We start from the raw sequence: 14542 nt of genomic DNA on the forward strand, positions 1-14542 counted from the left end.
ACTGTTCAGTCACATAGCGATTCCACCTAGAAGCCACTCCTTCAGGTAGTTTAGCTAGCATCCTGTGGTTTTCCAGATAGTCGTTCAGTACTTCTAGTCCTCGTACATGTGGGATGGCATTGCTGCATGCTTGCAGGAAGTCACCATACTCTTGGAGTTTGAAATGTTCTTTAGGACCTATCTTAGGCCAGTTATTCAATTTCTCCCTAAAGGCTCTTTGTAATAAGAAAGGATGACCATATCTTGCATTTAACTTTTCCCAAGCTTGTTTGTAAGCTTCTTCGTCTGTTCTATAGAAGTTACCTTCAAGAGCTTTTTTGCTTCTCCACCAACATATTTCTGAATGTAGAATAACTTGTCAACTGGCCTGGAGCAATAGTGCTCAATGATCATTTCAAAACTCGCCTTCCACTCTATGAACTTCAGTATGTCTCCTGAAAATACAGCAGGTTCTGGAACGGGCAGTCTTGCTGGGACTGTTCTCTGTCGTCTTGCTGGGACAATAGTTGCAACATTTTCTTGATCATTGCAGTGACATCTAGGAATAGGATCATCTAGTTTTATTTTCTCACCTAGTTCTGAATTAGGTAAGTCTCTCTCTTTGTCTTTCTGAGCAGGGATAGAAGGGCACTGACTTTTTTCTTCACTACGTACTGGTGATTTCCTTTCATTCTCCTGGGCGTATGAAAGGAAGTAGGGGTCTGCATCTTCACTTAGTACAGATTTGGACTTATGATTACTATTCATGTCCTCTTTGTGTACTCTCAGTCTGGCTTCTATAACCTTGACTTCTTTCAGCCTTTCCAGACTTTCCATTTTAGCTTCCATTTCAGCTTTTCGTAGGCGCTGTGCCTCAATGGCAGATTCCATCTCAATTTCTGCTTTCTTGACAGCAAGTTGTTCGACCAGTTCTTTTCTTTTGGCTATTAAGGTACTTGAGGACTCTGATATGTTACTGGCACTTCTGCTAGTGAAGGAAGTCCCACTTGAGATTGTGGTTCCCCCTAAGGACATAGCATAGTCTCTCATAAAGAGCTTGTTCATTCTCTTTCTTGCCTTAACTTCATCATAGTTAGCTTCAGATGATAGTTCTCTCATGAGCTTTACTAAATCTTTAGTGACTGCAGTGCATGTGTCCATGTTCCTTACAATATCCTGGGAAGGTGTCGTGGATGACCGCAGATTGACATATGCTGCCATGAGCTCTGATTCAGATTCTTCTATTGTCTCTACAATATCACTCAAGTTTCCTTTTATACTTTCTTGCTTTAGCCTTCGACGAACACCTTTAATGTATAATTTCCACTTATCATACATTCTGGTGAACTTTTTTCCTTTTAATGCTGCTTCTTGCTCCAAATTTTCCAGCATCTTTACGGTCGGTTTTCTGATACGTTCTGAACGTCTTAGTTTGTCTGGTTGGGATATATCAGTTTGGGGCAAGACTAATGCTGCATCTGACTCTTTTACCAGGTTCCCTTGCTCTTCACTTTCTAACTTATCTATCCTTGTATCCTCTAACAGTGGCATAGCAATACTAGACTTAGACATTTTTACTCTAAATGCTATAACACTCAATAAGAATATTAAGAAGACTTTCACTTTAAATGCAATAGCAATAGGTACAGGCAATAAAAATGACTTTCACTTTACGTGCAATAGCAATAGGTGCAGGCAATAAAAATGACTTTCACTTTACGTGCAATAGCAATAGGTGCAGGCAATAAAAATGACATTCACTTTAAATACTTTAGAGTCCGTGTACTACAACTGCCCCTTGTTTTTTACTTACAGTCCTTTTATTCCTGAACACGAAAATGTCTCTTTCTTGTCAAGCCTATTGCAATGATAAGTAATAAAGGAAAGTTCTGACCTTATTCTGAAGAGCAGGATACTGCGATCTGTAGGTTGCTGGAACAAATATCAGTCTTAAAGGAGACTTGTCTTTTCTTGATCTGATGCTCTATGCAGACTTGCGATGCTTTGCGCTGACTTGCGATGATCTGCGCTGACTTGCGATGCTCTGCACTGACTTGCGATGCTTTGTGCTGCAGGCTTTGGGCCTAGTGGTGGGAAACTAGCTGGCTGCAGTACGTGGTCTCTCCATGGGTAGCGGTGCAGGCACTGGACTTTGGCCTCCCACCATGCGTCTCTTTCTCTCTCTAAGAATCGCAGGAGGGTTGGCGCTCTTTCTGTGTCTATCTTGCCTTTGCCGTTCTGCCACTTTAAGAGTCGGCTGCAGTTTGACTAAAACCACACGTTATGGCCTCTATGTAGCTCCGCTGCTCAAATGCGCTCTTTACTCTGCAAGTTGAGGAGCACTATTACTTTGCCCTCAAAGGGCTAAATAGTTCCACGGTGGCAGGCGCAGCACTACAAAGTGCCTTATGCGCTGTGGCATTAGAAGAATTGGATCTCTCTGACTTCATTTTAACCAGACTGTCTGTTACTCTATAAATTCCTCTAATACCGTTCTATGGAAAGCAGTAGGTTTAAAGAGCACACCAAACGCTTAAGATATCTTCTTTATTAACTTCAACTTTTCTTCATAGATAACAGTGACACTTTTGCAGCAGACAGTCCATGTACAACATGTGCTGAATACAGTATAACAAATGGTGGATATATTTCTCTCTCTATTGCTGTTTGAGTTTGTTTGCTTGAGTTTGGTTTTGAGTTGTTAGAGTTGTTTGGGTTTGTTCGATAGATTGAATTCAAAATAACCTTTGAAGTTTGATAGTTTGTTTGTTTTATAGTTTGTTTGTTTGTTTGATAGTTGTTTGTTTGATTTCGTGTTCGAGTTTGTTTGGTGGAACTACAAGTGAACTCATAACTAGTTCAGTATACAGCTCTAATCACATTACTAACAATAGGAACATGTATAACTGTTAATTACCTATTTTTGGCCACTTGCTTCCATAAAACTGCTCTGTGGATCTGTGTGTCTATTCAGTTCTCTTCTGTAGTGGAAAATGAGAAGGCTGGCTGAAGCATAAGGCTTCAGAGAAAAAATGGGTGTAAGGCTGGCTGTGATTGGCCAAGACTGTTGCTGAGTGTGAGATTGGCTGTGATTGGCCACAAACTCCTTATGGGTAATAAAGTTTAACTCTGTGCTTTCTGGTTTCAACTCTGCTGTGTCTGAGCTTATCTTACATGCATACAAATGAATCTTACAGGCATATTTTTCCTTTGCTTCTGTGAACACAACATACAACTGTTATGTGACATCCAAACATGAAATCACAGTAAATAACTCTGCTTTTGTCTCTCACATATAAACATATGCACTGTATTGAGGTTATTAGCAGGTCTAGCTGTATATGCATGTAGGTCATATTAGCAACCTAGGACAGGCTCTAGCTGGCCAGCTACAGGCGGCTAATGTAAACAAGCCGCCTGTCATTCTCCCCTGTGTAGGAATGGTGATCATACGGTTCTACTATGTAGGACCGTTGATCACTGTTCCTACACCAGTAGCCATGTCCAATCACAGTAAGAAGCACGCCCCTAGGGACACACTTAACCCCTCCTTCCCCAATAAAGTTAACCCCTTCCCTGCCAGTGTCATTTTGCAGTAACAGTGCATATGTATAGCACTGATTACTGCAGTAATGTCACTGGTAACCTAAAAAGTGTCAAAAATGTCAGTCAAGGGTCCAATCTGTCCGCCGCAATGTCGCAGTACCGCAAAAAAATCGCAGATCGCCGCCATTACGTGTTAAAAAAAAACACCAAAAATTACAGAAATCTTTCCCTTAGTTAGTAAACGCAATAACTTTTGCGCAAACAAATCAAAATACGCTTTTTGCGATTTTTTTTTACCAAACATATGTAGCAGAAAACAAATTGGCCAAAAATGTTAAAAAATTTAGATTTTTACATTTTTTGGGGGGGAATTTCATATAAAAAAATATGAAAAATATTGTTATTTTTGCAAAATTGGCGCTCTTTTTTTGTTTACAGCGCAAAAAGTAAAAATCGCACAGGTGATCAAATACCACCGAAAGAAAGCTCTATTTGTGGGAAAAAAAAGGACGTCAAATTCGTTTAGGTACAGCGTTGCACGACCGCGCAATTGTCCGTTAAAGTCACGCAGTGCCGAATCGCAAAAAAGACCCCGGTCAGGAAGGGGGTAAAATCTTCCGGGGCTTAAGTGGTTAAAGAATTCTTGCCTCTTTGAAGAGTATACTACTATATAGTATACTACTATATTTGTAACTCTCCTACCTTCATGTTGGGTGTGGCAGTGAGTGTTTCCTGAGATCAGAATTGTTACAGCAGACACTGTGAATGGTGCATGTTTCCAGAAAAATATGTGATGGCAGCTACTGTTTATGAGTTAGAGCAGTGGTCCCCAAACTGCAGCCCGAGGGCCGGATGCGGCCCTTTGCTTGCTTTTATCTGGCCCTTGGGACACTATTTCATTCACTTACACCAATTAAGGGCACAATTCCTCCCAATGACACCAGCGACACATGACAAAGTTATTCTTTTCTTGTACTACTCTTGAAAAGCATTAGTCAGGTATTTCCATGCTTATAGTAATTATAGAATGCATTCATACAAATTAGGAATAATAATTTTGGAATTTACTAGATATTTTTTTTTTTGTAAACAAAATTTTAATTGTTATTTTAAGATAATCCCAGTGTTAGCTAGCAACACTTTAATGATATCAATGCAGTTCCAGGTGAGTTCTACTGTTCCATTTGTGCTCAAGAATGATCCACATCCTCACTACGTTTGCTCTGACTTTGTAGTGTTCGCCTGCAGTGGCTAGGCGCCTCTACACATCACTTGCTGAATAACAATAGTGCCTCTGAATCAGCCGGTATCGTCACACCTGATAGCTCTGGTGACCCTGGCTTACCTCAAGCTGCAAACACCAGTTATTTCTAACTGGCTTCTTATAGGAAGACCCCTTCAGTCCTGGCTTCTGCATCCCAAGCTTATTCCTCACCAAACAAAGTATTCTTTCCTAAGCAGAATGTGGATTTTTGCAAAGAAGACCACTTATTGTGCTTTTCCTAAAGTTTCATAAATGATCTAGGACTTAATCCATTCCAACAGACCCAATTTTGTTATTGGAATAATAAAGAAAATTCAAAAACATTCAGCTTGGGAACTCAAGGAGGTTTGGATTGAAAAGCAAAGCAGAGTATTTACTTCATGCTCTTTGAATGTAATACCTTTGTTTGATGACTTTTCTAAAACCACTAATAAAAGTTGAATATGCACAGCTGTTCTTCTATAACAGGCAATGTCATCAGAGACAGTAGCTCCAGTACAGAATTCACATTTTGCTGTAATCTAAACTTTCCAAAGAGCACTTTTTCAGGCCTGACAGCTTTGATTTCACTGATTTCCCCCAAATCAGGCACTGTAGCCACTTTTAAGGTGCAAAATGATTTTTTCAAACAGACCACATTTGTCCTGGTATGTACCCAATTATGTGGAGATGGGCTAGCCTTACACCGCTGATCCAAACACCCCTGGAGTGTAACACAGGGAATGAGTTGACTCAGAGTGGACTGGGTGCTGGGAGTCCAGTCTATGGAACCTAGCTTCTAGAAGAAGACCTGACTGTGAGGTGCTTGCATAGGTCCGACTAGAAGGCAGCTAGCAGACTATTGGACCACACAGCAGGCTAGAAGCATAGTTAACCACTTAAGCCCTGGAAGATTTTACCCCCTTCCTGACCAGGGCCTATTTTGCGATTCAGCACTGCGTTGCTTTAACGGACAATTGCGCGGTCGTGCGACGCTGTACCTAAACGAATGTCATGTCCTTTTTTCCCCACAAACAGAGCTTTCTTTTGGTGGTATTTGATCACCTGTGCGATTTTTTGATCATGCGCTATAAACAAAAAAAGGGTGTCAATTTTGCAAAAATAACAATATTTTTCACATTTTTTTATATGAAATTCCCCCAAAAAAATGTAAAAATCAAAATTTTTTTATAATGTTCATCTTTTGTGGTCATGTTACGAATTTGGTTTCTGTACCACCATTGGTTTACATTATTTGATCTGCATTTCTAATCTATTTCAAATTAATTTCCCTCTCTTTTTATTTTATAGTTAAGGAGTAGAAGCAAGTAAATAAAAACTAGTAATTGGCACCTTCTAGATCAACTGGCCCAACAGGTAGGATCCTGTATTCCATGCCAATGTAATTTAGCCACGTAGGAATTGTTATTCTTCTCTCCTGAGGGGAAAAACAACATTTAATTTACACTTTCTCTTTGCATATAACGTAGTGATGCAGTGATATGACCCTGCAAAAATCAGCAACATATTATTACCTAGCACCATAGTAATATAAATCAGCACCTTAAAGCAGAACTGTAGTGGGGCCAGGGGTAAGCAGTGCTTTCCAAATTGTTCAAGAATGCATAGAATGCATGCTTATTACAGAAGGCTTACCTCTGGGGTGCTGAGAGCTCTCAGGTTCTGGCATATTCACTCTTCAACTATTGGGTGGTCAATGATAATTTAACTCCTGTGCATGTGCTCAGGAGTTATATCATATGCAGGGCCGTCTTAATGATTGGGCACACCTGGGCACTTCTCAGGGGCCCCAGGTGCATAGGGGCCCCATGATCAGGGCCAGGACAAGGGGGAATGGCAGGTGCTGTGTTGGGGGGATGCACAGGTAGTTTGATAGGAGCAACTGCAATGTCACTCCTGTTAGAAGGAGCAGCGGCTAGCTTCTGCAGGACAGAGGATTAAACTTTCTCCTCCCTCCTGCAGGGGCTGAAAGAGGGCTGGCAATGAGACTGAGAACTCACCTAAGGAAGAAGGAGATGCCTTCATTGCAGGTGGGAACAGCATTTGTGATCTGTGAGTACAAGGAGGAAGGAAGGGCAAAACTCCGATTTATGAGAGCACTGTGATGGGGGAACCTGATGTATGGGAACACTGTGATGGGGGAACCTGATGTATGGGAACACTGTGATGGGGGAACCTGATGTATGGGAACACTGTGATGGGCGAACCTGATGTATGGGAATACTGTAATGGGGAACCTGATGTAAGGGGGCACTGTGATGGGGACACCAGATGTAAGGGGGCACTACGATGGGGAAACCCAATGTATGGGGGCACTGTGATGGGGACACCTTATGTATGGGGGCACTGTAATGGAGACACCTGCTGTATGGGGACACCCGATGAAAGGAGCACTGTGATGGGGACACTTGATGTATGGGGACACTGTAATGAGGACACCTGGTGGATGGGGACACCTGATGTATGGGGACATCTGATATATATGGGTACTGTGACAAGGGACCCTGATGTATGGGGACACCTGATGTATGGGGGCGCTGTGATAGGCACACCTGATACAAGCTGGTAGGAGCCCTAGTGCATTACTTTGCCAAGGGGCCCATGATGCTATTTAAATGGCATTGATCATATGAGCCCCCAGCCGCATTCTTGGCATGTTGCATTTGCCTAGAGTGGACTGAAAGTGTGCACTGTGCTGTGCAAAAAAAATGTTGCTAAGAGAAAGAAAATAAATAGGAGGAGAAGCTCCTGCAGCTGCCCCAGTGTAAAATGTCATTTGTAGATAGTCTGAAAATGTCTTTGAGAAATACAGTGTAACAATTCTTACATTTACTTTACTATTTCATCCATATGTAGGTCAAATGCATGACCTTTGATTTGCATGACATCAGTTAAAGCGTAACTCCACTTTTGTTGAAAAAAAAACATTCCCCTCTGGGAGATCTATGTGCATTACAAGGATTTTAATAAACTTTTTTGCAGATTCCTACCTTTTGTTATTCTGAAGAAATCACAGTTTTTTTCTTCTGCTCCCCTGTGCTGAGTGGGTCTAATGGGAGTGGTTTCATAATTATCAATCAGCTGTGCAGCTGCAGCGCTCTAATGAGGAAATCTGCTGGGCCTGCATCTATTTAGATGTGTTCCTATTGGGAGTATCTCAGTATATCGGCAGGGGATGCCAGAAATCTGACTTGTATCTTAGGCAGACTTCTGGGAAAATCGGTGAGCCAATCACACAAGCCGGAAATTATGTCTCTGGGGTGTGGTCAGTACACATTCTGTCTACAAAACAACTCCAGGTATCCATATTGCATTGCATTTTCAGAAAATTGCAGCGGCTGCAGATTGAATAGGAAAGGTAATTTTTTTTTTTTTTTTTGAAAATCTTTTTATTTTTTCAACAAAATTAACAACATACAAACAAGTGATGCGAAAGGTTCACCAAGCAGCCTCACCACACACGGCTGAAAAAACATGCAGGTGTAAGGGGGTGCCCACGCCGGGGCGGAATGACATTGGCATCGACATATAACCACACAGTAATAGATAAGAGGAGACAAAGAGTGCACCTGGAGCGGTAGTCCAGCCAATTCACGCTTGGCAGCTAAGTAACCCTCGGGCCGCCCCCACCCAGGCAGTCCGCAAGCAGCTGGATAGAAGAGTCCACCAACCATCTGGCCCAGACTCTGTTGTGTTTCTTGGGGCATCTCCTATGAAAGTATGTGTCCCTGTACAGCGGTATCACCAAATCCACCAGAGCCCTCCACCGCTGAGGGGGGGGGGGGGGGTGGGGGCGCTGTTTCCAGTGAAGCACAATATTTTTCCTGGCATAGAAAAGGAGGAGGCCCATAGGGGTGCGATCTGCCACCCTAGGCAGCAGGTCGTCCAAAAGGCCCAGTAAAGCTATTTTTGGTGAGGGGTCGATTGAAACCTGCAAAACGCCATTTGCAGCCACAAATACCCGCGACCAATAATCTGATAATGCAGGGCAGGTCCAGAAGATGTGGATAAAGTCCCCGGGAGTGCGCCCGCACCGCCAGCACTCCGGGGAGTGGGAGCTATGAATCTTATGTAGACGGGGTGAGATGAAGGGTGAGATAGGCCCAGTGGGCAATCTTGTACTGAACCATACGATCTCTGAGAGAGACCAGGATCTTAAAGGGGGAGTCCCACATCTGTTGCCAGTCCTCCACATCCAAATCTGGGACATCCCGAGTCCACCGTTCCCGGAGACCCAAGAGCTCCGGAGAGAACACCCGAAGGAGGTGGGCATGCAGGACGGAGGCGGCACGACTGGAGCAGTCAAAACGGAGGATCCGCTCCGGATCTGACTGCACCGCCCCGGCCCCCCCTGCGGGAACTGGGCTCTGAATGCATGGGACAACTGTAGGTAATGGAATAGGTGAGATGGAGGCACCCCGTGAGAATCTAGGAGTTGGTTGAATGTAGGAAAGGAGATGTCCGAGGACAAATTTGAGATCTTTATTATACCAAATTTGGTCCAGGCGGCCAGATCAGGAAGGGAGTAGAGATGGGTAGGATTAATCCACAGCGGCGCATTAGGGGGGGCAACGGTGTTCGGGTACGCCTCCAGCACCAGGCCCTGACGCCAGGCCCCCGAGCGTAGTCTGCATGGAGGAAGTCAAGGCATATGGAGCTCTGGGGCCCCTGAACAGCAGGCACGTCAACGCTTCCACGGACCCCAACACCGCCGCCTCCGTCACCACTGCGGAATTGGAAGCATCAGGAGATAACCACCATACCGCGGAGACTAATTGGGAGGGCAAGAAGTACTTATGGCAGTCCGGGAAGGCCAAGCCCCCCTGTGACTGAGGTCTCATCAGTGTGGAGAATTTGTATCTGGGGGGGGGGGGGTGAGAGCCCCATAGGAAGGAGGAGAAGAGTTTGTTGAGATTAGTAAAAAAGGCTTTAGGGATCCATTGGGGCGAGTGGCGAAAGAGGTAGGTCAATTTGGGGATTCACCCGTCCCAACAAGGAGAGGGGAAGGTTCTCCCATGCCTTCAGCCTGGCCCGAATGTCCCGCACCACTGGGTCCAAATTAAGTGAGATAAAGGCCGTGGGATCTTCGAAAAACTCTTACCCCTAAATACATAAACCTGTCAACCCACTGTAACAAAAGATCCGACGGGGGCGGCACTCCGGGCCGCCTCATCAATCGCAAGCAGCTGGGATTTGGTCCAGTTCACCCTCAGACCCGTTACCCTGGAGAAATCCTCCAGTATATCCAAAGCCCCCCAAAGGGAGGGACCTGCATCTTGCAGAAATAAGAGGAGGTCGTCCGCGTACAGCGCCACCCTCTCCTCCAGCCACACCACCCGCAGCCCCCGAACCTCCGGTGAAGTCCGGAGCGCCTCAGCTAGCGGCTCCATGGCAATGGCAAACAAGGCCGGAGAGAGAGGGCAACCCTGCCACGTGCCTCTGGACAACGGGAAGGAGGGGGATAGCCTACCCCTCAAGCGGATCGCCGCCACCGAAGATCTATAAATGGTTTGCAGCCACCTGATAAACAGGGAACCCCATCCGCCTAAGGACCTCCCACAGAAAGAGCCATTCCACTGAATCAAATGCCTTCTCTATATCTAGGGAGGCAACCACCCTCGTACCGGAGTTCAAGTGCTGTGTTTGCAGATTAGTAAAAAGCCTGTGCAGATTGACGTCAGTGGACCTGTGGGCCATAAACCCGGTCTGATCCTGGAGATCACCGAGGGGAGGATGGGGCGGAGTCTGGAGGCAAGTATCTTGGTGAGAATTTTAAGATCGTTGTTGAGTAATGCGATCGGGCGGTAAGAAAGACACGGTTTAGGATAACATGAGCTGCCGCCATAGAGGGTGGCAGCGAGTGCATCTCCAGACAGTCATTGTACAGTGCTGCCAAGAGAGGGGCCAGTACACCCAAGTGCGTTTTATAAAATTCTATGGGCAGCCCATCGGGGCCCGGGGCCTTGCCCCCAGGAGTAGATCGAATCACAACCTCCACCTCCTCCTCCGTGACCGGCCGAACCAGACCAGAGCGCTCAGAATCCGATAACCAGCCCAAGGCCACAGGGTCAAGGAGCCACTGCAGGTCCTCCGGCTGGAGATCAGCGGGCATGGTAGTGGCATATAACTGGGAATAGAAAGCCCGAAATGTCCCCAAGATCTCCTCCGGGGCGGTGACAGCCCCCCCCCCCGTGGGGGAGGTGAGCTCCGGTACTGAGGGGGCATCATGGTGAGACATGACCACCAACAGTTTCCCATTCCGGTCTCCATGTTCAAAAAACCTCTGTTTAGATTGATACATAGACAGCCTAGTGACTTCAGACAGGTGGAGATGTAAATCCCTCTTGGCCGCCTGCATCCCCTCAAAGTTGGCGGCCGAGGGGTCCTGAGTATAGCCTCGGCCGCCGCCTCCAGTGCAGACACCGCCGCCGCCTGTTGCACCCTGACAGCCTTAATAGCTGAAATGTAGTGGCCCCTAGTGACCACCTTGAAGGCATCCCACACCACTCCGGAGAGGATGTATGCGCATTAAGATCCCAGTATTCCCGTATCCCAGACGGAGTCTGGGCTACGATCTCGGGTTGGTCTATCCATTGGTCGCCGAGACGCCACATGGAGCTGCTGCGATCACACCCCGAATGTATGACGACCTACAGGGGACTATGGTTCGACAAGCCGCTGGGGAGGTACGAAACGTCCTCCACATCCGGGTTGGCAAAGCCATAGTCTATCCTGGAGGACGTTTTGTGGGTAGCGTAAAAGCAGGAATAAACCTTCCCCTGGGGGTGCTTCCAACGCCATACCTCCTGGATGGAGCCCGGCAGCTGCGGACCAGTGGAGAAGGTCCCCGGAGAAAGCCTTGGGAGGCGTGGGTCTATCAAGATCCGGGGAGAGGATGGCGTTGAAATCCCCCAGGAGAAGCAATTTGGCAGGACAATACGTGGAGACCCTCTCCAGAATGGTGTATAGGACCTCAGCCTTAAATGGTGGGGGCACATAGATGCCCGCCATCACATACCGTTGTTGCCACATCGAGAGCACCAGCACGACATATCTACCAGAAGGATCAGTGTGTACAGCCTCCACCACGCAGGGCAGGGACTTCCGGATTAAGATGGAGACGCCCCTGGCATAGGTGGAATAGGAGGCATGGCAGGATCTTTGTACCCATGATTTTTTCAAAGAGAGGAGCTTGCTGCCCACCAGGTGGGTCTCTTGCAGAATTAATATTGAGGGGCTGTAACATTGCACATATTGAAAGAGCAACGCCCGTTTGAATCTAGAGTTGAGACCCCGCACGTTCCAGGATAGCATGGAAAAAGTGGATGATCTATGTGATGCCATTATGGAAGGCGATAAAAATGGACACCCCGGAGGAATCCCATGCAAAGATAGACACCCGGGGAGCAGCAAGGCAAAGCAAACCTACGCACCAAACAAACATACATACAAACAATGTAAGCCCTCCAGGAGGGAGAGCACACCACCCCAAACACATAGTTCTTACCCTACCGTACCCCCAAAAAACATATGGGGTGGTCTGGGGACAGTTTACACCCAAAACAAGAGAAAAAAAGGTGCGAGTGGGCGCCGGCTGTCAACCATCAGGCCCCTCGTGGGAGCAAGTCCGGTAGCAGAGGTCTCGGCCAGAACTCCGGAGGGACCGACTTTACAACAGTACAGTACCGCAGCCGAGGAACCCCCAAAAAGCAACCAAAAATGAAAAACAGCTAAGAGCAATCCGCAAAAGGGCGCCAAGTCCAGCGCACAGGATGGGGTCTCAAGGTAACAGTTCCGGCGATCCGGAGCTCGGCTCCGATCCAGATGATTGTGCAGAGTACGTGGAAATATGGTCGGCACCGACCAAGGGGAGATGAGGAGTGGGACAACAGGGGGCTAGGGCAGATCCAGGGGAAATGGAACAGCAATAACAGTCAAGGCCAACAGGGAGCGAACAGCCCTTGGCGGGGACAGGGAGAGGGAGGTGAGGGGCAGGGGGCACAGTCTCAAGCCAGGATGTTGTGAGCAAGAGGGGAGAATAGCCTTACCTTCAGGACAAGAGTGCAGGAAGACTGGAAGGATCCGGAACAGCTCGTTGCAGGAACAGTGCACATAAACCAGGGAGTGGATTCAACAGCATCAGGCAATCGTGAAGGGTTAGCGGACATCAAGCCAGGCGGCCGCTGCCTCAGGATCTTCAAAGAAGTGGGTGCGGTCTCCGTCAATCACCCTTAGTCTAATGGGGTATAGCAGGCTAAATTTAATGCCTTTCTCGCGCAGCCTCTTACGGATGTCAGTGAAAAGGCGCCGCTTTTGCTGGACCTCCGGGGAATAGTCGGGAAACAGCATGATCTCGGAGTTCTCAAAATGGAGATCCTGCTTCAACCTAGCTGTGGAAAGGATGCGGTCACGGTCTTGGTAGTTGAGGAGCCGGAGTAAAAACGGTTGGGGCGCCTGGTTTCGGAGGCGCTGGGGGAACCCTGTGCGCTCGTTCCACCACAAATGTAGGGGGCATATCCTGCAGATCTAGCAAGGAGGTGAAGAACATCTCCGCAAAGTTTGCGGGCCGGGAAACCTCTGCCTGCTCTGGAAAGGCCCAGGATGCGGATATTGTTCCTCCGAAGCCGGTTCTCGGTGTCTATCGCCCGATCCTGTAGTGCCCGGACCTGTAGTTGGAGCGCATGAAGATCCCTAGAATCCACCCGCGAGGAATCCTCCAACTGGGATATGCGATCTTCCGCCTCCGACATCCTGGACAGGAATTTATCCAGGTCGTGGCGAATAAGGCTGATGTCCGTCGCCAAGTAGTCCATTTTCACGGTGAGTGTGTCCTTACAAGCTTTGATGGCCTCCAGGATGTCGGATGGGGATGGATCCTTGGCGTCCCTAGAGCCGTGAGCTGTCTTAGATTCCGCAGACATCACTGATGCAGTAGGCCTCATGGACAAGATGGCCGCGCTTGGAGAAGGGCCTGAAGCACCAGACGTTTTGGCGGAGCTTCCCTGGAGACAGCGGAGGAACCCGCAATGATGCGCCCCGCCTTCTGGAACCCAGGATGGAGGTAAGTGGGGTGCCAAAGTGGAAGAAAGGAGCTGGAAGAAGGTAAGAGATCAGCGTAGGATCGGTGCTCGAGCACTGTACGACCGCTCAGCTTCACATCCCGGCCACGCCCCCAGGAAAGGTAATTTTTAATAACATTCAATTACAATATGACTTGTGTTATAATTGTATACGCTATATTATTATTTTTTATTTTCTATTTTTTTTACCACCAAAGTGAAGTTACCCTTTAACCAGTTCCAGACCGCCCACCGCATATATACTGTGGAAGACTGGCCCTCCTGCGCAAACAGACACAGGGCTACCTCGGTCTCACTCGGCAGCGGGGACTCCGATGCAAGGGGCAGGCGGGTCAGATTGTTGCCTGCCACCCGCAATCGCTCCCGCTGAGATAGAAGAACGGTCAGCTGTTGTAAACACAGGTCTCTGTGATCATTTCACAAGCCCTGCCCCCATACAGTTAGAATCACTCCCCTAGGCTCACATTTAACCCCTTGATCACTCACTGTGTTAACCCTTTCCCTGCCAGTGTCATTATTACAGTAACAGTGCATATTTTTAGCACTGATCAGAGGCAGCTAGTGTGTTGGGGGCGCAGGGGCGCCGCCCCCCCCCCCATCCATGCATCCGGCCCCCTAATCTGCATACCGGACACATGGAGTTTAATGGGCTTTTTTTTCTGAAGCATGTGAT

The sequence above is a fragment of the Pelophylax lessonae genome (genome assembly GCF_965119305.1).
Source record: "Pelophylax lessonae genome assembly, chromosome: 1".
In the NCBI taxonomy this organism is placed as follows: Eukaryota; Metazoa; Chordata; class Amphibia; order Anura; family Ranidae; genus Pelophylax; species Pelophylax lessonae.